The 23835-nt window shown below is 39.1% G+C and overlaps 1 protein-coding gene across 1 annotated transcript in view; it reads left to right on the top strand.

The window, feature by feature from the left end:
• Exoc4 (exocyst complex component 4) overlaps positions 1 to 23835 on the top strand; it is an 817398-nt gene that overhangs the window by 670363 nt on the left and 123200 nt on the right. The gene's annotated exons all lie outside the window — the stretch shown is intronic.

The raw sequence follows: 23835 nt of genomic DNA, 5'->3' as shown, positions 1-23835 counted from the left end.
AACCTAAACCCTCCTCAACTGAGATTATATTCTTATGACATTAGTAGTACAAAGTAACTTCCTATCTCCCACCACAAGAGATAATGAAGGATGAAAGGATTGACTAAAGCATAAGTAGATATGATCAACTGACCTTAATACAGAAAGCAAGTCCCAAGGTACTAGTCTTTCACAAAATTACTGTCAAATCATCATTTTACCACATTCTCAAGTGGCCTGAGTAAGCACTTTCCTACTTCTTCTCATTACATATATTCATTTAACTGTATTTGTAACCTCAGTAGTTGAATTGCAAGCAATTTCTAGACGGTAATTTCCTTTGCACCAATATTTTAGGTTGCTTCAAATGATCACATGTCTTCATTGTTCCCCAACTTATTTTTATATAAGAACTTCACTGTAATAAATGCTTGAAAATGATTGTTAATCGGTGGAAGATTAAGTATTATTTATCTTCCATAGCTCAATGTAAAAGAAAATTTCTTCTGTTCTAGAGAGAGAATGCAGAGCCACGAAAGAAGCCTCTCTCTGGCCCCTCATTGGCTTTAGAGCTAGAATTAAGGATCCAGCTTTCTTTTTTTTTGAGTTTTTTTCTTTATTAATTACACTTTATTCACTTTGTATCCCCCCCGTGACTCCCCCGCTCCTCCCGTCCCAATCCCTCCCTTCCTCCACCCTCTGCATGCATGCCCCTCCCCAAGTCCACTGATAGGGGAGGTCTTCTTTTCCTTCCTTCTGATCCTAGTCAATTAGGTCTCATCAGGAGTGGCTGCAGTGTCTTCTTCTGTGGCCTGGTAATGCTGCTTCCCCCTCAGGGGGAGGTAATCAAAGAGCAGGCCAATCAGTTCATGTCAGAGACAGTCCCTGTTCCTATTACAATGGAACCCACTTGGATACTGAACTGCCATGGGCTACATCTGTGCAGGGGTCTTAGGTTATCTCCATGCATAGTCCTTGGTTGGAGTATCAGTCTCAGGAAAGATCCCTGTGCTCTGATTTTTTGGTTCTGTTGCTCTCCTTGTGGAGTTCCTGTCCTCTCCAGATCTTACTGTTTCCCATTTCTTTCTTAAGATTCCCTGCACTCTGCCCAAAAGTTGCCCATAAGTCTCAGCATCTACATTGATAGTCTGCAGGGCAGAGCTTTTCAGAGGTCCTCTGTGTCAGGCTCCTGACTTGTTCCCTCTTTTCTCCTTCTTCTGATGTCCATCCTCTTTGCCTTTCTGGATAGGAATTGAGCATTTTAGCCAGAGTCCTCCTTGTTGATTAGTTTCTTTAGGTGTACAGATTTTAGTAGGTTTATCCTATATTATATGTCTATATAAGTGAGCATATACCATGTGCATCTTTCTGCTTCTAGGATCCAGCTTTCTTTACTCTTGTTTTGATCATACAGTCAGACTTCTCCTCTTATTAAACTCACAGAAATAGCCAGTCATACAAATATCTTCACAGTTTTTGTCTCAATGAAATATATATCATTATACCCATATAACTACATCAAAATATCAAATTCTCCTGGTGTCCTCCAAAGATCTACCATCAAAATGAGCCCCATTCTAACTCTGTCATCATAGTTTAGTTTTTCATAAATTTGGCCATAGTAATATGCTTTATTTTGTAAACTTTATGCCTGAGCAACTTCTCCATGTTTTTGCATGTGGACATAGTTCGAAAGCAAATTACATTAACTCCATTATGAGAAAAAACATTTTCAGGTCTGTTTTGTTTATATGTGCTTGGTTCTTTTCTTTTTTAACCTGACATATTCTTTATCTAGATTAGACAGTGAAACCAAGTAGGAGGGAGACCCTTCACTGCTACACCAGCATGGCAGCTGACAGAGGCCTGATTTAGCACATTAGAGCACCATATAGCACTGCAGGAGCCAAAAATGATTCAAAGTCACTCTCCTCCTATAATTAGTTCTTAAAGCTCAGAGGACTATTTGGTGAGCAGATGAATATAGAGTCCAGTGCCCTTTGCATTGAATAAAGGCTATGCTCTCTTCATTATTAAATGAGGTCTTTTTCTATTCTTGTTTTTTTTTTAAACTAAAAAAATAAGATGTGTTATTTCCTGGTTTAGCTTTGAATAGAAGGAGAAAAAAATTAGGTCAAGCTAGGGCTTTAATAGGGAAAAAAGAAGCTAATACTCTTTTATTCCCAAAGAAGCTAAAAGCAGGCTCTCTGTCCCATTGTCTTTGCACCTGTCATCATCTATACATACATATATACATACATACATATGTATTCTTTGAGATAATAGCTATCTATCCACCGATCAGGGGTCTCCTTGCATTTCAGGGGCTGTAATTAACAGAAAGAAGAAAAAGTTGAAGGAAGTAAAAGAGACAGGACTGGGCTATTTAGGGGTAAGGAAGATCAGGAATGATCATAACCAGATCCCCAAGATCTGCTACTCTTTTCATGTATGGCCCTTGAAATTTATGGAATAAAAATCATTTCTCTAGAGCCAACTCTGAAAACTTTAGTGACTGGCAGACCAAGTCTGAGTCTTCAAGTGATAAAGGTCCAACAATAAGTGTGAAACCTACATATTAGTCTTGGATTATAGCAGACTGATGATAAATTATAAAAAATTCTCTAGACCAATATTATAATGAAAACAGTAAAACTTGTCAGTGTCTGGAAGTATATGGCAGCATTATGAGTCTGTGTTATCGTTCCCACTCAACAAGTGAGGAAACTGAGAACGAAACTTCTTCACATACACGGCAATAAGTGACAGCGCTGGGGTGTAAACATAGGTAGTCTGGCCCCCAGATCTGCCACTGTGGTCATCTGGGATAAAATCAGATCAAGAATGTACATGTTGGAACTTTTAATTTATTCCCTCATTTTCATTTATTATAATCTTGACTGATAGATTTATTTTGCAACTGTCACAGACACTTAAAATTATGCCACTTTTACTCTATTTTTATTATTGTTTTATAATATATTGCATTTTTGTGTGTTTTCTTCATTCTAATACAAGTGTAAAAACAGTATGTACCTAGATGTGTCTGGGAGGAACAGTGTATTAAACCCAGTACCACCTTTTTAAAGCTGTTCCTCTTATTTTTCTCTCAATAATCTCTCTATTCAAAGCAAAGAAAATAGAAATGCTCATTGTTGGGAAGAGAAGGAAACTACATAGAAGATAAAATGAAAAAAATATTTTAAATTAATTGCTTGAATGTGGAGTAGAAGATGGTGTGGTTCTGAGTAGGAACGAGAATTAAGGAGAGCCATCACTTGTATTTTATTAACTGAGTTTTCTAGATACTAACCTTCACACTTCATCTGCAGGATAAGGTGATGGATGCATTCACTGTCAAGTTTTTGTTTTTAAATTATGGTATGAAATTTTGTAGGTAAGATAATTAAAGAGCAGGAAAATATTATTTCACTTGGCAGTGATTGATTATAATAATTACTAAGTTTTTATTTGGTTTGGGTTCTATACTATTGTTTAATTTAAAGACTCTCAACAAAAGCATAGAGCAAGTTGGCACTTTTGTCTTCCTTCTGTGGAATCCTCAAAGCTTACAGTATATCCTTAATAAATGTTATATAAATGAAACTGACTTTTAAACTGAGAAAGTCAGCCTGTCTTCAAATAATAAGCACAAATTAGGAAGCTGGGGAATGCCACCAACTGAGGAAACTGGTCTCCCTCTGGAAGTCTACAGTCCTGAGTGAGTTCTGATCCTCAGCCCTGCCTGCCAATTAATGTCTGCTTTGTTTTCTTTTCTTTTCTTTTCCTTTGGTTCTTTTTAATTTTTTAAATTTTTATTTATTACAATTTATTCACTTTATATCCCAGCTGTAGCCCCCTCCCTCATTCCCTTCCAGTCCCACCCTCTCTCCCTCTTCTCCTCCCATGACCCTTCCCCAGCCCACTGATGGACCCCTTCAATCTGACTCTAGCTTATGAGGTTTCATCAGGACTGTCTGCATTGTCTTTCTTTGTGGCCTGGTAAGGCTGCCCCCCTCTCAGGGAGAGGTGATCAAAGAACCAGCCACTGAGTTCATGTCAGAGACAGCCTCTGTACCCCTTATTAGTAAACCCACTTGGAGACTGAGCTGCCATGGGCTACATCTGTGAACAGTTTCTAGGTTATCTCCATGAATGGTCCTTATTTGAAGTATCAGTTTCGCAAAAGACCCCTGTGCCCAGATTTTTTGGTTCTGTTGCTCTCCTTGTGAAGCTCCTGTCCCCTCCAGGTCTATCTCCCCCTTCTTTCATAAGATTCCCTGAACTCTGCCCAAAGTTTAGCTATGAGTCTCAGCATGTGTTTTGATACCCTGCTGTGTCGAGTCTTTTAGAGGCCCTCTGTGATAGGCTCTAACAGAGGGCTAATATCCAGAATATATAAAGAACTTAAGAAGTTAAACAACAACAAATCAAGTAGCCCAATTTAAAAAATGGGGTACAGAGCTAAACAGAGAATTCTCAATAGTGGAACATCAAATGGCAGAGAAACACCTTAAAGAAATGTTCAACATCCTTAGTCATCAGGGAAATGCAAATCAAAATAACCCTGAGATTTCACCTTACACCCATCTGACTGGCTAAGATCAAATCTCAAGTGACAACACATGCTGGAGAGGATGTAGAGAAAAAGGAACCCTACTCCATTGCTGGTGGGAATATAAACTTGTACAACCACTTTGGAAATCAATATGGTGCTTCCTCAGTTAGGAATAATGCTACCTCTAGATCCAGCTATACCACTCCTAGGCATATATCCAAAAGATGATTAAGTATACAACAAGACATTTGCTCAACCATGTTCAAAGCAGCTTTATTTGTAATCTCCAGAGGATGGCAACAACCCAGATGGCCCTCAGTTGAGGAATGGATGCATTTACACAATGGATTACTACTCAGCATTTAAAACCAAGGAAATCATGAAATTTGCAGGCAAATGGTGGGATCTAGAAAAGATCAACCTGAGTGAGGTATCCCAGAAGCAGAAAGATGCACACGGTATATACTCACTTGTAAGTGGATATCCTCTACATGATATAGGGTAATCATACTTTGGTTCTTTCTTATCCCTGATTAGTTTTTTTCATGTGGCTCGGGCTAGACAATTGTGAAAGAAGTAGAAACATAAGAAGGCTAGAAATATATTCAGATATAGAAACAATATTAATAAAGTAGAGCATTTACAATTTTCTGAGAGGTTGCACTTGAAATTTTAAAAAGTCCAACATAATGTAAAAATGTACATTTATAAATGTGAGCAACGCTGTTGAAAGGCCTCAGTGAGCCGCAGCTGCTGGGAAAATCTGTAGATAAATCCGAAGGGACAGAGAGGTGATGCAGGGGGGAAAGACTTCAGCTATCTCACTTATTGTTCTGTAGAATGCAGACACGTGCCTCACTATCTCTAGATTCTTGATATGACTTTTAAAATGCAATTAGAAAAGGAAAGATGATTCAGACATATGAATATATCAAGTAAGTGCAAGGGTAGAAAATGCTTTGCTAAAAATCTTTCATCCCTCAAATATGAGGTGGAACACGGTCAAACAAGTCAGGGTAAAAAGTGGACTTAAGTCTCAAAATTAAACAAAAGAGACAGGCCATTAACCAGAAACTCAGCTAGAAACATACCAGTGTTCAAGATGATTGAATACAATGCTTTATTCTTATATCAAAACTCCTGTTAGTAAAAAACTGGCAATAAAATAAAATTCCCCATACAGGTTGTAAAGTGTTAGTCTTTCTAGACAATTACTTGAGGTTTACAATTTTATTAATATCATTTTTAAAGCACTAATTCATTATTTACTGTGTTTTTATTTTGTTTCGGGGGAATTATTTAATAAGTTTCATTTAGGTGTTAATTTAACACTATTCTCTTTCTCTTGTTTGAAGTCTTGATAAAAGATTTTAAAAAATGACCTCCTTATGTAGCCTGTGTTGGTCATGATGATGGATAGGATGCCTGTGATGGAGTCTGAGCAGGTGAGCCAGGCAAGGGACCAGCAATGAGACTGTAGGTTGACTTTCCCTGCCAGGAGATAAAGGACCACTTGCCTGCTTACCTTTTCTTTTCCTTCCATGTTCTTTCACCCCTCTGTGTTGATCATCTCCAGCTTTCCTTCTTGGCATGGCCTCTAATCACCCCACTGTACTTTTTCCCCTCCTATGCCTGCCCAGCTCAGCTTTCTGGATTCAAGTTTCAACACCGCTCCTCAAGAACTGCCTTCTGTTTCATAAGCCTCCCATTTAGACCTGAACTAAAAGTTCAATCACGGCATCACAGATGTTATAAGTGAGCAGATAGGGTATCACAGACATGAGCAGTGAGCAGACATCACAGAACATCAGCATCACAGCTCTGAGCAGTGAACAGACAGGGTATCACAGATGTGAGTGGTGTGCAGATTCTAGTATGGTGAGTGGTATTAGAGGGAAAGTGATGTAAACACACAAAGAACAAAACTCAAAGACATTAGGGAGGGAAAATGTAACTGGGACCCAGCCTGCTCAGAATGAAATATCTGAAGTCTGTACCCCAAAATTAGCAGTTTGAACAGATTGTTTAGTGACACATCGCTAGAAGAATTTGAAGTAAAGTTTAAACCATTGTGTGTGAGTTTTTCTGGAACACAAAACTGAAGCTGAGGAGGGGGAAACAAGAGGTCAGTGTTCATTATACTACATCTTTAGCCACGCTAACTATTACTTTAAAATTTTACCTGTTTAAATGTTTTTCTTTATCCATTCTCAGTCACTGTTATTGTTTACTGCCAGTTCACTGATTTTTCACAAATACACACTCTAATATTTTACCCCTGGGGGAAAAAATCATTTTACTTCACCTTTATTTTTCTCCCAGTTTTATGTCTGTATCCTCTTTTCTCTGTAATTTCTCATAGTCACAGATGTTCCAATCTCTCCCTCTCTTTCCCCACCTTTCTCAACCCATATCTTCCTCTATTCTGAATGCTGCTCAGAACATTGGACCCAACCCATAGGATTGGATTCTGTTCTAGCTTCCAATCAATTTTAAATGTCTGTGGTACAGAAAAACTTAAGCTCTTCCAAAGGAAACTGTACGATAACTAGAGGGAAGAATCACAACTGTCAGTTCAATGGAATTCTCAGAGGAGGGTATGCAATGCTATATCAACATCAGTTTTTAAACCTGTAGTCGTTTTCTATGGTTGAAAGACAAGGTATATTATGCTTAATTCATAGTAAGTTATTATTGATTATTTTAATTCTGTACCAACAAAGTTTTGAAGCTTACAGCATGTTATTGGGGGAAACTGATGCTATCTGTATGAGTGAGTGACATTCAGTGTCTCCTGGCAGAAACCAAAAAAAAAAAAAAAAATCCTTGTCCCAAGATAAGAGAACTTGGCACTGTTGAGCCAATGCACTAAAGTAATACACTACTGGCTGTTATGTTTTTGCTTATTGAGACCTGAGGTTTTTTTCATAAAAGTTGTCAGTCTACCCATGGCTACATCCATGCATTCTACCAAAAAAGAGATACAGAGAATTTGGACTTAAACCTGAGATGAGCCTGTGATCCTGCCCTACTCTGCCCCTGTTCAAATCCTTCCTTATGTGTTACCAGCTTATGTGCCTACAGTGTATAGGCTGGGTGTTTGGGATTTTTTCAGTGATTGTAAATATATGTATTTATTCATTTAAACTAGCATATCAGAGAGGAACAGGAGCATGAGGAAGAACAGTTAAAGGGGACTTAAAGAACACTAATACAGGGCCTGGGGTATTGCTCTGTTGATAGCGTGCACAGACTAATGGAGTATTATGGTGCACACTTAAGAGTCCATCACTCAAGAGGTAGAGGCAGGAGAGTTAGCTACATAGTAAGTTTGAAGCTAACAAGAGACACATGAACTCTGCCTCAAAAGAAGAAGAAACAACACACGCACACACTTTAAAAATATGAGTTATCATATACTCAGATGAAGCCAGCAGGAACTGGTGTGTAATGTGGGGCTATAGTTGATAATACTCTACTGTCTCGGGAACTTTTACTGCAAGCATGGATTATAGAGCTCCTAATTATCTCATATGAGATAATAGTTGTGTTTTTTTTCTTTTTTTTATTTTATTATTATTATTTTTTTATCAGTTACATTTTATTAACTCTGTATCCCAGCCGTGTCCCGATCCCTCATTCCCTCCCAGTCCCTCCCTCCCTCCCTCATCTCCACCGTGCCCCTTTCCAAGTCCACTGATAGGGGGGACCTCCTCCCCATTCATCTGATCCTGTTTTATCAGGTATCTTCAGGACTGGCTGCAAAGCCCTCCTCTGTGGCCTAACAGGACTGTTCCTCCCTTCGGGGTTGGGGAGGCCAAAGAGCCAGTCATTGAGTTCCTGTTGATAGTTGTGTTTAATCTCTTAGATATGTCATAAAATTTTTGAAAACTTTTTTACAAAAAAAAAAAAAACCCTAGAAGATCTAGTATTTTTTAGGTTTTTCATGTGTAGTTTGTAATGAACTAGAATATACCTCACAGAAGCAAGTAGCCATATTGTTGTGGTTGTTCTGTCACATTTTGAACACAATTCACTCTTCTTTACTACTTAGGGCTCCACTTTCAGTGTGTTCACATTTACAGCCCATTTTGTGTAAAGATACATCGTTTACTCTATGCATCAGAAGGATAGTCTTGATAGAGTCATCTCATTTTTTTAACAATTGGTTGGCTCTTAGATGATTACTATGCTCTGTTGAAGTCTCCAGTTCAACTTCCACAAAAACAGCAGAAACTACCTAGAATAGGTTTGAAACTATCCAGTTCCAAGATCAAATTGAATTCTACATTGATGACAAAGGTGTGTGTTTCTGACCAGAGTTCTTAGTGTTATCATTGTTTCCATGTTGTTGTTTGAGTGACACACATTAAATTGGCTAGACATGGCTGTTAAAGGTTTACTGAAAAACACAGATTTCTGTCTTCGTCTATTACTTGTTACACAAGCAATGGCATCCAGAGACTGGGAATTGGAGGAATCTTCAAGAATACAGTACAAAGACCTGTGGTGTAACAGTCTGTACTGCAGTTTTACATTTACAGTGGGAAATTTGACAAGGTGTCCCACTTCTGTAGTCCTAGCACTTACATGTAGAGAATGCCACAGGGTTAAGGCCAGCATTATCTACAGAGACCTCCTGGCCAGTTTGGGTTACATAGGGAGACCCTGTTTCAAAAAATAAAATTGGAAACTAACCAGAAATTTTAAAAGTAACTCTTTAATCTATTGCATATATTGTTAGTAATATAGGCCAAAGAACAAAAGTTGCACTGCTAGGAAAGAAAATAGCAGCTTAAAATAAAACTAATTGCAGAGAACTTTTACAGAATTCCTTGCATAGAATTTCTGCAGGGCTGAGTCAAATAGGAATAGGGATTTTTAACATAATGCATCTCCCATAATAATGTACTTGAACTTATCACAAAGTTACCTACCTTTACCTGTAATTAAAATCTCAGCTTCTAATTGGGAACCAGGATCTTTGAACTTCGTGTTTTGCTGCCAACTCACTCTATAAAATATGCTGCTTTTGTGTCCGTGTTTTGCTGCCAACTCACTCTATAAAATATGCTGCTTTTGTGTCCTCTGGATAGCAAGCCCACATGGTGGCAAGGATGTCCTTAGCATAACAGTGCCTACACTTTAATGTCTGGACATTTGCTCTAGAGCTTAGTAACCCTGGCCTTTTTTGCTGTACAAGGACAGAAAGAAAACCGAGGAAAGAAAATGTACATGCATGCCATCATGGACTGAAACATTTTTCACATTTACCATGACAACATTGTTTAGGGGTGTTTTGTTTTGTTTTATCTCTGGGTCTGAAAGGAAAGGGGCAGAAATTGTATGAAGGAATTTTGTTTACTTTAGTAATGTTGTTGAGATTATTATCTCAGGACATTAACTTCTCACCATATATATAATCTTCAACTGTTTTTGGTTGTTGCTCTTTGACAACCAAACCAAAGATCAATGGGAAACCCTTATGGAAATGCATCTCTCTTTCCCTGAGCACAGCCAGGAAAGGTCCTTCTTCTCTGAGGACCACGTAGTTAGGCTTATCCAGAACAGTCTCCCCCTCTCATAGTCTTCAACCTTCTTAACCTCATCTGTAAATTTCTATGTCCTAGTTTGCCTTTTTTTAATGTTGCCCTTTTTAAAATAAATTTTTATATTAATTACAGTTTATTTGCTTTGTATACCAGCTGTAGTCTCCTCCTTCATTCCCTTCCAACCCCAACCTCCCTCCCTCATCTTCTTCTTGCCCCTCTCTAAGTCCACCGATAGGGGAGGTCCTCCTCCCCTTCCATCTGACCTTAGCTTATCAGGTCTCATCAGGACTGCCTTCAATGTCCTCTTCTGTGGCCTAGCAAGGCTGCTCCTCCCTTGGCAAGGGGGGAGGGGGGTCAAAGAGCCCGCTAATGAGTTCATGTCAGAGACAGTCCCTGTTCCCCTTACTGGGGAAACCCACTTGGATGCTGATTCTCCAACCAAGGACCATGCATGGGTATAACCTAGAACTCCTACTCAGACATAGCTCTAGTTTGCTTTTTAAAGCTACAATAACACCATGACCAAAGCAATTTGGATGAAAGGGTCTATTTTGTCTTATAACAGCAAAACTAAGTCCATCACTGAGGGAAGGTAGGGCTGGAACTTGAGCAGGACATGACCCTGGAGGCAGGAACTAAAGCAGAGGCCATGGAGGAACACTGCTTGCCAGCTTGCTCCCCAAGGCTTTCTCAGCCAGCTCTGTGTATCTCCTAGGACCACCTGCACAGAGGTGCACTACCCACAGTGGCTGGCCCCTCCAACATCAATCGTTAATCAAGAAAATTTCCCCCGGAGACTTGCAGTCTCTTAGAGGCAATTTCTCAATGGAAGTTTCCTCTTCCCAGATGACTTTTGCTTATGTGAAGTTGATAATAAAAAGGAAGGAAGGAAGGAATGAAGGAAGGAAGGAAGGAAGGAAGGAAGGAAGGAAGGGGAAAAAGAAATTAAGAAAGAAAAGAAAGAAGAAAGAAAGAAGAAGAAAAAAAAAAAAGAAAGACCTAACCAGTACATTGTTTACATTTCAAGCAACTCAGGTACAGTTCCTGAAGGTAGGCATGAGCATCTCTTTCCATGGCTGTTGTTCATTCAAACATATAATCTATATCAGTGGTTCTCAATCTTTCTAATACTGTGATCCTTTAATACAGTTTTTCATGCTGTAGTGATCTTGACCCCCAACCATAAAATTGTCATTGCTCCTTAATAACTGCATTTTGCTACTGTTATGAATCATATTGTAAATATCTGTGTCTTAGGCAACCCTTGTGAAAGGGTCATCCAACCCACAAAGGGGTCGAAACCCACAAGTTGAAAACCACTGGTGTGTGCTCATACTTCCTTATTCATCCTCCAAAAAGTATCACCTCTATCATTTTAAAACAGTAAGCCAGTCAAGATTCACACATTTAGTCCCCACTAGCCTGCCTGGGGTGAGAATCCAGGCCAGAAGTCAGGTAGAGGTTTGTATTTATCTAACAGTTGCTTTGTGACTGTCTTCTACATGAACGGTTCAGTCAGAAGCACCACACAGATGATAGTTTTGGCTTCCCACTGTGCCACCTCACCTGAAGCCCAGCTGTGCTGTGTCTGGCAGCCATTTGGTTAAGGTAATGACTGTCAGGTCACACCTTTATAAAGGTGTTCTAACTTCCTTTGCTTATTAATTAGGTGAGACCCCCAAACCCTGAAGTTCTCCTCTTTCCTGACAACCACTCACTGGTAGTTTCTATAGCCACTGATAAATTTTGTCTGAAACTTCATTGAGATTCTTCCGTGAAGAACATGGTCTTCACTTCCCTTTCCTCCTTTTCTCCTTCCTCTTTCTCTCATACACTTACTGTGTTGTAGGCATGCATTTTTGAACATTCATTATACTATTATCATGACTGCCTTCTCTTTTGTTTCTACTGAAATATGTACAGTAAAATGCAGCTGACCTTAGTGTTCAGTTGATGAGTTTTGACAAATTTACACACACACTCTATACTCCAATGAGTATGTTAAACTCATCCATTACTCCAAGAAAGATTCTTTGCCGCTTTCCTCATTGGTGGTCTCCACAGTTCTGATACTTTCACCATAAATTAGTTTTGCCTATTCTAGAATTTCATAATAGACTCATTCTGAGCATACTCTTTTATGTCTTTTGTTTCACTCGTCTTACTCTCTTGAGCTTCCGTGTCATCGTTTCTTAGAACACAGTCCAGTTATAGAGTCATTTGAGGAGATTTCTGAATGCTTGTGAAAACATTTGCCCAGCCCTCCCAGGTGTACTGGATGGAGAGTTTACTTGAGATTGCTAAGTATTGCTTGCTGTTGTTAGTCAGTTATGGCTTTCTGGAAAAACATGCTTTAGCCATATGTGTCTTGTCCTTGTGGTTATATGCAGCTTTAACTCATGAGAACTTTACTCGTGTGACCTTCCTTAACTCAGAGTATAAATTGTCTGGGGCCCTGAATAAAGTTAGCCGTTACATGAGACTAGTCTGCCTGATTTATCAGCTCCATTCTCCCAGATTCACCACCTCTAGAATGGTAACAATTTCTCTCATTAGTACTTTATGGTTGAGTTGTATTCTGTTGTATGGATATAATACAGTTTTTTCCCCATAATTCTATTAACAGGCATTTGAGTTGTGTCCAGTGTCAGTCCATTATAACTAAAATTTCTATTAGTGGTTCTGTCTTGCTCGTTTCTTATAGAAATCTTTTGGTCTTCACATGCCTTTATTCTTTTAGATAATTACATGGAAGAAAAGTGGCTGGATCATAGAATCAGTACATATTCAACGTTATATGAAATTACCAAGAACACCATTATTTCACTTTCTTGCCAGGATTTTATAGTTTTTATTACTGTAAGAGTTTACATAAAACTAGTATTATTTTTTTTCTTTAAGTGCTTGATAAGATTCTATAGTGAAGCCATCTGTTCTTTTTTCCTTTGGAGAACCTTTAGCTACTATTTTTATCTCCTCAATGTGCGTGCATATGTACATATTTGTAGATCCTATGATTTCTGAATCCCTTTTATAAATTAAACATTTCAGGGAATTTATTCATTTCTTTGATCAGAATTACTGAAGTCAAGAACCTGAGACAGATTCAAATATTCCCATGTATCCTTCTAATGTCTTTAGGATCTGTGGTAGTAGCCCCATTTAATTTCTGATTTTAGTAGTATGTGTCCCTCACTTTTTTATTTAGCAGTTTACTTAGGGCAAAAGTTGTCCATCTCCTTTTGAAAAAGTGTACATACTTAACATTTTTGGCTCTGTAAGCCATATAGTCTCATCTTCCTCTGCATCATTCTGCCATCGTATTATGGAAACAACCATCGTCCACAACACACAGATAATGAGAACAGCTGTGTTCCTCTAATATTTTATTTAAATATATAGACAGTGGGTGTGATTTCACTGTAGATATAAATACCAAACTCTGTTTTTATCAGCTTATGAAGCTCTGAGGATTTTATTTTATCAAATTTTACAAAGAATCTTTTTTGTTTTTTCATTAACTGTACTGATTAGATTTTTCAATCCTCTAACTTTTGCTTTCTGCTAACTTTCAGTTACTCTTTGTATGGCACTGTGATATAGTACCTAAGGTGAAAGCTGGCATCACTGATACTGGTTTTGTTTTGTTGTTGTTGCTGTTTTTCTCCTTTCTGATGTGAGCATTTACAATCTTACATTCCTCTGTAAGTTCTGCTTTAGCGGTGTCCCATAAATGTTGATATATTGCATTTTCCTTATCATTCAGTTCAAAGTATTTTCTCTATCCCTGGTGATTTTCTTTGTAAGCGGAGACTGCTTAGAAGTATCATCCTTAGACTTCAAATATGCAGTGATATCCCAGATACACTTTGTTATTGATTTATTATATGATTCTTTTATGGTCAGATGATACACTCTGAAATGCGTTCATTTCCTTTAAATGTATTATACTTGTCATAACGGCCTAGAATGTCATCTACCTGTATCAGTCTCCAAGGTATTATTGTAATGGATTTATATTCCTCCCTACTTGGGTGGTATATTCCATAATTATTAATTAAGAGATGTATGTAAAGATACTCATATATATGTATAGTGCGAATAACTGTACATACATATAGGCACACAGAGAGACATGCATACTTGTTTGCATTGTAGTCTAGATAATGTTGCCACATGGTAAGCTAGGATGGCTACTTCCTTGCTTTCCTTCTCTCAAGCATCACAGTTTGCGTTGCCTGTTGTGATGAAGTCAGCCTAAGTTATATAGCAAGAGCCTACCAAATAAATAAATAAATATCGTGCATACAGTGTTTTTTGCAACATCATAATTAAAGCTAGAAATCACCCACATACATCCACATGGTGAATAGATGAACTGATATATCAGATGTTATATTCTCATTTGCTAATGTGAGAACATTAAAGTACTGCTATATCCTTGAATATGGATGAATTCTGTAAATATGCAAAATGAAAGAAAGTAGTAACCTTGGATATGAGTAGAAATTACACATGAATCTCCAAAATGAAGAAATCCATAGAGACAGAAAGTAAATTCTGACTTACTTAAAGATGGGGAGCTAAATGTGGAATTTAAAAGTGTACAAAGCATTGTAATCACTAAGTGGAGTGCTTTGTGTCCAGTAGACAAGATGATTTACTGGCACAGAGGGACAGGTTGGCATCCCTGCCCACCCGACTTCCACTTGATTGGAGGGGGTAGGCTTTCACAAAGCTTCCCAGTCCTGCTACACCGTCTGACCAGCAAGCCCCCGGGATCCTCCCGTGTGTGCCTCACATCACTAGATGTGCAGGCATATGTTGCTCTGTCCACCTGCTTTATATGGATGCTGGAGATCTGAACTCAGGTCCATGCCTACACAGCAAGCCCTCTACCAGGTTAGCCATCTCCTCAGCCCTTATTGTGATTTTTTAAAGTGGTAGAAGAACAACGAGTGGGGAAAGCAAAAAGAAAATTATTGTAACCGTTGAAAAGAGAGACGGATATCTAGACAGGAGTAATTATTTGCTAAAAATAAAAGTTATCTCCTTACATGATTATGTATTAGGAAACACACACATGCATGAAAATTGTTAAAGGAGAGACTTGGAGAAAAATAATATTGTAATCAAGGTAACTGAACTATTCTGTTACTTTCTGTGTATGAGGGTTTGGTGAGATGATTTTAGGAAAACAATTTTTGAAAACGTGACTAAAAAACCATCAGTAATAACCTATCCCCATAATTTTTGACTAGGACAAATTAGCACTTTGAAAAGTTAGAAGACTGAGCAGTTATAAAGAGCGGAAGTACTAAAACAGAGCCATCATTGTCACATTTTATAAGAACCAGTCAGTAGTTTTAGGTATCTAGGCAGGTAACCTGGCCTCCTATAACTTTCATCAGTTTAAGCTCTACCAGATAATTCCTCGTGATTTTTTTAACTTTTATTTTTATTGATTACACTTTATTCAGTTTGTATCCCCCCTGTAGCTCCCTCTTTACCCCCCTCCCGGTCCCTCCTCCTTTTCTACCTATGCCCCTCCCCCAGTCCACTGATAGGGGAGGTCTTCCTCTCCTTCCTTCTGATCCTAGCCTATCAGATCTCATCAGGAGTGGCTGCATTGTCTTCCTCTGTATCCTGGTAAGGCTGCTCACCCCTCAGGGGGAGGTGATCAAAGAGCAAGCCAATCAATTCATGTCAGAGACAGTCTCTGTTCCCATTATTATGAAACCCACTTGGACACTGAACTGCCATGGGCTACCTCTGTGCAGCGGTTCTAGGTTATCTCCATGAATGGGCCTTGGTTGGAGTATCAGTCTCAGAAAAGACACCTGGGCCCAGATTTCTTGGTTCTGTTGCTCTCCTTTTGGAGCTCCTGTCCTCCAGGTCTTACTATTTCCCACTTCTTTCATAAGATTCCCTGCACTCTGCCCAAAGGATGGCCATAAGTCTCAGCATCTACTTTGATACCCTACAGGGTAGAGCCTTTCAGAGGCCCTCTGTGGCAGGCTCCTGTCCTGTGCCCTGTTTTTTCCCTCTTCTGATATCCATCCTCTTTGCCTTTCTGAATGGGGATTGAGCATCTTAGCCAGAGTCCTCCTTCTAGATTAGTTTCTTTAGGTGTACAGATTTTAATATGTTCATCCCATATTATATGTCTAATATCCACTTATGAGTGAGCATATACCGTGTGTGTCTTTCTGCTTCTGGGATACCTCACTCAGAATGATCTTCTTCAGTTCCCACCATTTACCTGAAAATTTTATGATTTCCTTGTTTTAAATTGCTGAGTAGTAGTCCATTGTGTAGATGTAACACAATTTCTGTATCCATTCTTCAGTTGAGGGGCATCTGGGTTGTTTACAGCTTCTGACTATTGCAAATAAAGCTGCTACACACATGGTTGAACAAATTTTCTTGTTGTATACTTGAGCATCTTTTGGATATAGGCCTAGGAGTGGTATAGCTGGATCTTGAAGAAGTGCTATTCCTAATTGTCTGAGAAAGTACCAGATTGATTTCTAGAGTGGTTGTACAAGTTTACATTCCCACAAGCAGTGAAGGAGGGTTCCCCTTTCTCCACATCCTCTCCAGCATGTGTTGTCACTTGAGTTTTTGATCTTAGCCATTCCGATGGGTGTAAGGTGAAATCTTAGGATGGTTTTGATTTGCATTTCCCTGATGACTAAGGACATTGAACATTAAGTGTTTTTCGGCCATTTGATATTCCTCTATTGAGAATTCTCTATTTAGCTCTATTCCCCATTTTTTAATTGGATTACTTGATTTGTTGCTGTTTAGCTTCTTGAGTTCTTTATATATTCTGGATATTTGCCCTCTGTCAGATATAGAGTTGGTGAAGATCCTTTCCCAATCTGTAGGCAGTGGTTTTGTTCTGATGATATGTCCTTTGCTTCACAGAAGCTTTTCAGTTTCTTGAGGTCCCATTTATTGAGCAGTCAAAGTATTACTATTTGCAGATGATATGATAGTATACTTGAGTGACCCCAAAAATTCTACCAGGGAACTCCTGCAGCTGATAAACACCTTCAGCAAAGTGGCTGGATACGAAATTAACTCAAAAGAAATCAGTAGCCGTCCTGTATATAAAAAAAAGGGGGGGCTAAGAAATAGGGAAACAGCACTCTTCACAATAGCCACAAAGGACATAAAGTACCTTGGTGTAACCATAACAAAGCAAGTCAAAAATTATATGAAAAAAATTTCAAATCTCTGAAGAAAAAATTAGAAGAAGATATCAGAAGATGGAAAGATCTCCCATGCTCATGGCTTGGCAGGATTAACATAGTAAAAATGGCCATCTTACCAAAAGCAATCTACAGATTCAATGCAATCCCCATCAAATTACCAACACAATTCTTTACAGACCTTGAAACTTCATATGGAATAACAAGAAACCCAGAATTGCTAAAACAATCCTCCACAATAAAAGATCTTCTAGAGGTATCTCCAATCTGATCTCAAGCTGTACTATGGAGCAATAGTACTAAAAACTGCATGGTACTGGCATAGAAACAGAATGGTGGATCAATGGAACCGAACAGAGGACCCAGAAATAAACCCACACACTTAGGGACACCTGATCTTTGACAAAGATGCCAAAACCATACAATGGAAAAGAGAGCATCTTCAACAAATGGTTCTGGTCTAACTGGATGTCTACATGTAGAAAAATGCAAATAGATCCATACTTATCACCCTGCACAAAACTAAAGCCCAAGTGGATCAAAGATCTCAATATAAAACCAGACACACTAAACCTGTTAGAATTAAAAATGGGAAAGAGCCTTAAACTCATTGGCACAGGAGACAACTTCCTGAACAGAACACCAACAGCACAGGCTCTAAGAGCAACAATCCTCAGTGATTTTTAATAGTTTATATTAACATGTTTCAATTTTTCACCTACACAACAGAGCTATCCAGTCACGTTAACAAAGATTCTAATTAGTTTTCATTATCATTAATACAGGCATCAGTACTGAATCTTAAATAAATTTGAAGTGCAACTTGGGAAACCCACTTAAGGTACTTGTTTCAGAGTACAGGAGTTGGGTCCCTGTGTTAATGAGGATCTGAGTATCACACAGGATGCTCAGTAATGTTAACCACAGTAAACAGGAATCCATCACCTTCACACCACCTGGTAACTAAAATGCCAGAAGGGGCCATGTGTTTGTAGAGTTCAAGGAAGCTAGGGCACAATAGGGTTAAAAGAGCCACAGAGAAGATGCAGCCATGTCTACAAGACAAAGGACTCATTATTGTATGGCAAATGCATGGCTTCTCTTTTTTTCTTTGCCTTTCAGTTTTCTACCAAGGCCTCTTGATTTCAGAACCTAGGAGTCTTGCAAACACCAAGCAAGTGCTGCACTACATTGTATAGATCAGAGCCACAGAAGGGAAGAAATGAATGACAGACCTTAGGAAGATCTACTCTTTCTTAATCATTCTTACCTTATATTCACATCTTAGCAGGCCAGACTTCTACTCAGTACAGAGTAACAATATTTATCATAAGTCATTCTCTTCTTTTCCCCTCTATGGGAAAGACTCAAAGTCTCTTGAGTCATTGTATTCGAATATGGAATTTTCACAACCTTCTGCTACATGCAGAAGGATGGTTAATATTTAAAAAAAAAAGAAATAAAAAAATCATGAAGTAGAAAATTTAGCAAGGACGTAGGGAAAAATGGAACACTAATAAAATAGTATATGAAACAAAAGCACAAACAAGCATTGGTTGCTTCCTGTCTTGGCTTGCCAGGTTGCCTCTGTTGTCTTTCTGTCCTCACAACAAGACAGCAGGGTTAAGGATCACATACTGCCATCAACTGCTCCATATTGCCCTTGGCCATTGCTGATCTGGCTGGCCATTAGCTGGCCAGAGCTCCCTTTTGTCTTTTTCTAGCCTTTATTCCTTAAAGACCCGAATTCCTAATTCAGCCTACAGTTATCTGGGCACTATGAGTTTTCCATGCTGTTTACTGTGAACATGGAATTGCTAAGAGCAGGCCCTATAGGTCCTGCCCCTCCTGTTGCCTTGAGGCGACTTACTTCTCCATGGAAAAGTAGGTGACTCCTTCTAAGCATCTAAGTAACCTCTTTCTCTGCCCATTGGTTCAATCATGTGAGAAGTTCAAAGCAGCCAATACAGACTGTATCTTCCAGCAGAAGCACTCCTTCCTGGCTACCATCAGTCTGGCTTAGCCCAAAGCTAAAGGGGAAAGAGCAGAAATTTCATGAGTAGGATTCCTAATAAGAGAAGGGATTTTTTTTTCTACTTTTAATACTGAACCCCCACACTCACCTTTCCTTGTTATTAAGGGATACAGTCTGATTGGTGTTTTTCTACTTTTAATACTGAACCCCCACACTCACCTTTCCTTGTTATTAAGGGATACAGTATGATTGGTGTTTGGACCAAGTGCAGCACACCAGCACTGAGTAGTTTCCCAACTGGTAAGGGCCGGGTTCTTTCCAGGCCACCTCGCTGCTCTACCTTGTCAGCTCCGTCTGAATGGCTAAGTATATGGCTGGAGAAGGGAAGGCCAGTAGTTTGCACTGTTTTCCTCTTGGTCAGCAGCATTGTTAAACATTATCCTGTAACTGTGAATAAGACCCTGAACAGACCTAACAGAGGGACTGGTAGTGAACTTTGAGGAAAGGAAGGCAACTGTATACCACAGGTGCCTGTTACATGTGAACCTGGGACTGTAAGGCCCAGGAAGGAAGGAGTCTTGTCTATCTGTATAGCCCATGGCAGGGCTCCTTGTCCTCCCCTGTTTTTGTTTGGACACAGTGGTCCTTGCCCTTCAGGCAGCATGCCCCAGGGTCTGCAGAGTTCAGCGCTGGAAAACAGCAGTCAAAGAATAGGGAACAGGCCCAGGGAAAGGACAGAAATGGTTATGTCATGCCTGATACAGCCCAGATCTTCAAATCAATCACTTTTGAAATCATTTGTGATGTTTCTTTCATAATTTCATGTAGCCTGCTGAAAATGCAGATTTTTTCCCCTCTTCCTTTCAGTCGATGCAGAATTATTTAAGTTCTAAATGGAGACAATTTTGTGCCTCCTTTGCAAAATTCTTTGAAATGAATTCTTGTCAGATAGACTTCTTTAAAGATTATAATTGTGTGGTAAAATTAAGTTAAACAGATTTAACACTCTTGGCAAAATTCTCTTAAATGAATACTTGTCAGATCAAGGTCTTTAAAGAATTTTTTTAAGTGTGGTAAAATTTAAGCTCAAAAGGCTTAACAAACTTCTTCAGTTTCATAGGCTGTATGACCTTGTTGGTCAGCTGACTATGAAAGGGGCTTTTTCCAAGGGGTCAGTTCTTTAAACAAAAGAGTTGTGAGTTCTGCTTTCAGCTTTCTGTCCCTGGCTGTATCTCGTGTCATTGCTACGTAGTAATAAGGACCTGTTGCTATCAACTACCTGTTACCTCACCTCTCACCATCATTATTCTGTTGCCTATGGCATGCAAAAGTGTATCTTTATTAACTGTGCTTTTAACATAAGTAGAAGACAAATACTGTAAAAATTCAGATCTAGAAAGAAAGAGGCAGTCATTCTCATCTAGTTGTCAGTAGCTGTCATAGTAGTGGTGAGCTATTTTCAGGAACATTGGTTGCATCTTTAGCAGGCTGGAGCCACACGTGAAAGCTAAGCAGAACCCCCCTGCTGTCCTGCTAGTGTCTGTGGTCCCTGCCTCCTATCCTGGAACTCCTAACATGCCCTCTTAAATGTCTTCTGAAAAAAAGTATGGAAGATATAGAAACACTCAAAAGAATGTTCAAGTCCAGGAGTTGACCTTTTAGGCAAACAGATACTCACTATTATTTAGCTTCCTGTATGTGATTATTCTGTTACCATCACACACAGTAGATTATACTGTGTGCATAGTGTAATAATAGTCTTTTTTTGCGCTAACTATATATCAGCAGTAAAAAATAAGCTACACTAAACATTCTTTGTGATATTAAGAGTTCTCTACTGAATAATTTCTAATGACTCCATATGGTTGATATGGTACAATTTTATAAATCAGAGAGTTTAGAAAATAAATACAGTCGTTCGTGCAACTTTAGCCATCTTGCTAAGGTTATTGTAACAAAAAAAAAAAATCTTCCACCAGGCTCTTTCACATGTACACAAATCCTCAGAGAAATGATTTTGTGTTTGAACTGGTTATAGCTGTCAATCAATTATTCTCTGTGTCATGGTTTCTGTGTGTCTTCCAGGTTGTTAGGGGGTGATTATGGATTCCTGTCAAATGAGATGTCTACTATGTATTCAACATGAGGCAGTTTGTATTTTTCTAAGTCTATTGCTCTCCTGTCTGAGGAGGTTAAACAAATGTCAGTGATCCAGAGGGAAGAGGACCAGCATGCAGTGCTAGGAACACACTCAGACATGCCTGGGGCCCACAGACCTGCTCACGGATTAGACTTCTGCATAAATGCGCTTGTCTTGATTATTGCATTCCTCCCAGGGTTAGGCCTGCATGCATAAAAATGGCTTCAAGCCTGGCTTTCAAAGCTCTTTGCCTCCCATGCTGCTTTATAACCACTAGCTCAGACACATATTTTGTGTTATATCTATCAAAGGTGATTAAGGGGCTGGAAAAGTTGATATATAAGGACATATTAAGAAAAGTAGATATTTGCAGCCTGGCCCAAGGGAAGATATTATAGATGATTTCTGGTCTCACATCATGAAGTAGACTTAGTTTAGCTTTTCCCAGCAACTAGATTTTATAGGCAGCCAAATTCAGAGGGAGTTTTCTAAGGATGACCTCACTTATGCCAATTAGATGATTGTGTCAGTCAAAAATTGCACCTAGCAGCTACTAGCAGATAGAAATAACAGCAGCTTAAGCAATAGGACCTCCACTGCCATGAAGCCCAGAAGCATATTGTCTGGGGCTGCAGTGTGCTTTGTACCATCTTACCTTTAGGCTCCATTATTATTAGCAGCAGCTTCCTCTCTCAGGATCTCCTGTTGTTTGAGAGGAACCACTGAAGCTCAGTTGCTATGGTTGCATGCCAGAAAGGGAGGAGACAAAAGTGGTCCTTGAACTTTCCAGAGAGTTGTGTCATATGAAGTTCTGATTTCATATCACATGTCACTCAGTACCACTTTTGAAGGATGGGGAAATTTTGTGAGATTGTTTGTTTTATTGATTTGACATTGGGCACATGTTTAACCACAGTAATATGAAGGGCCTTTTACCAGGTAAGACTAGAATAAGTAGCACTAGATAGGAAAGCAGCAATTTTTGTGATGGTAATTTACCTCTGCGGTAACTATGGTACCAGAAGGCTCCATTTGTGATTCTAGCCCTTGAGACTATGTTCCCACTACACTCTTACCTATTTAAATGCATTGATTAGCACATACCTTGATTTGATTATAAATAACTAGCCTTCGCAGTAGCCCTAAGAAAAATAATAACTAAACCGTGATAGTTTCTGTTAGAGCCCAAGCATTGTGTTATGCGTGTAAATATTCCTGGGCAGAGGATGAAGACAAAGGAAACATGATTCACTTTGAGTTTCTGGTGATGAGACCAGTGGATGGCCGTATGGGATTTGTTAATATTCTGTTTTTGTGATTATTGATACCTTCCCAAAGAAAAATTTTCAAAATTACCTTAGCTCACTTTACTTCAGAAAAGGTCCATGCCATTACCACTAGATGCATCACATATGAAATTTTGACAACCCATCTTCATCAATCAACAGACTAAGGCTTCATACCTGGATTTCCCAACTCAGAAGCATGAGCATTAATTTTTACCCAAATGTCATTTGGAAATCAGTTAGACAAGTGTCATTTGGAGAGCCAGTTACCCCAATACCTTTTCTTGGTTAGTGTTTGTCAACACACCCAAGGTTTGCACAGTTTAGTGTGCTTTATTGCCCCTTTACCACAGCATACCCAAGTCAACCAATCACCTTAACTTCCCCTTTTAAGAACATAACCTTCTGTTGAAATGAAGTTAATCATGAGGAATGGCTTAGTGTCAGACATTTCTAATGCTTAATTCACAGCAGGGTTATTGTCACAGTGAACACCTGCTCTGGTGCTAGATCCTAAGTTGTGTTTGTCATTAGAGTCTTTTTGATTGTATTTCATATTACTAACCACTGCTTACTCAAAGCTTAAATTGTGTTTTCCATTTAAATGGAGCCCCAGCATCTGTTCACTAAGATTCTTTAAGTTGTAAAAGCCGTAGGACTTAGTGAGGGCTCAAACTGCCTCTTTCAGCCTCCTCTGGTGTCAGCTCTGCTTATGTACCATGTCTGACTTGACTCCTAGTGATCTCTACTGACTCTAGCAGTCTCTTCCTCCCTGTCTCTTAATCTCCATCTCTCCCTCTGTTCTCTTCCCTTCTCCCCCCAAAAATGACCTGTGAAGTTTTCATCCCTGCTGTGTCTGGGCCATGTGGTCTCCAAATTTCCTTCGTGACCTGTCCTTTATCACACCATGTAACCTTCTCACACTCCTCAGGATTCTGAAGACAATGAGCTTTGGGAAACTCATTGAGTTAAAGGATTAGCGCACATTATTTTTGCGCTACTGCTACTCTGTGCTTATCTAGCTTTCCTTCACTACATAAATTAATGCTTATACTTTATTTGCTGCAGAGTTTTTAAAATAAGTGAGTGAAGCCTGTCCGCATCCTTCACCAAGCAGTAAGTATGGTG

This window comes from Meriones unguiculatus, chromosome 3 (genome assembly GCF_030254825.1).
Source record: "Meriones unguiculatus strain TT.TT164.6M chromosome 3, Bangor_MerUng_6.1, whole genome shotgun sequence".
NCBI lineage: Eukaryota > Metazoa > Chordata > Mammalia > Rodentia > Muridae > Meriones > Meriones unguiculatus.
Note: the sequence above shows the minus strand (reverse complement) of the source record. Positions and strands in the feature narration are given on the sequence as shown.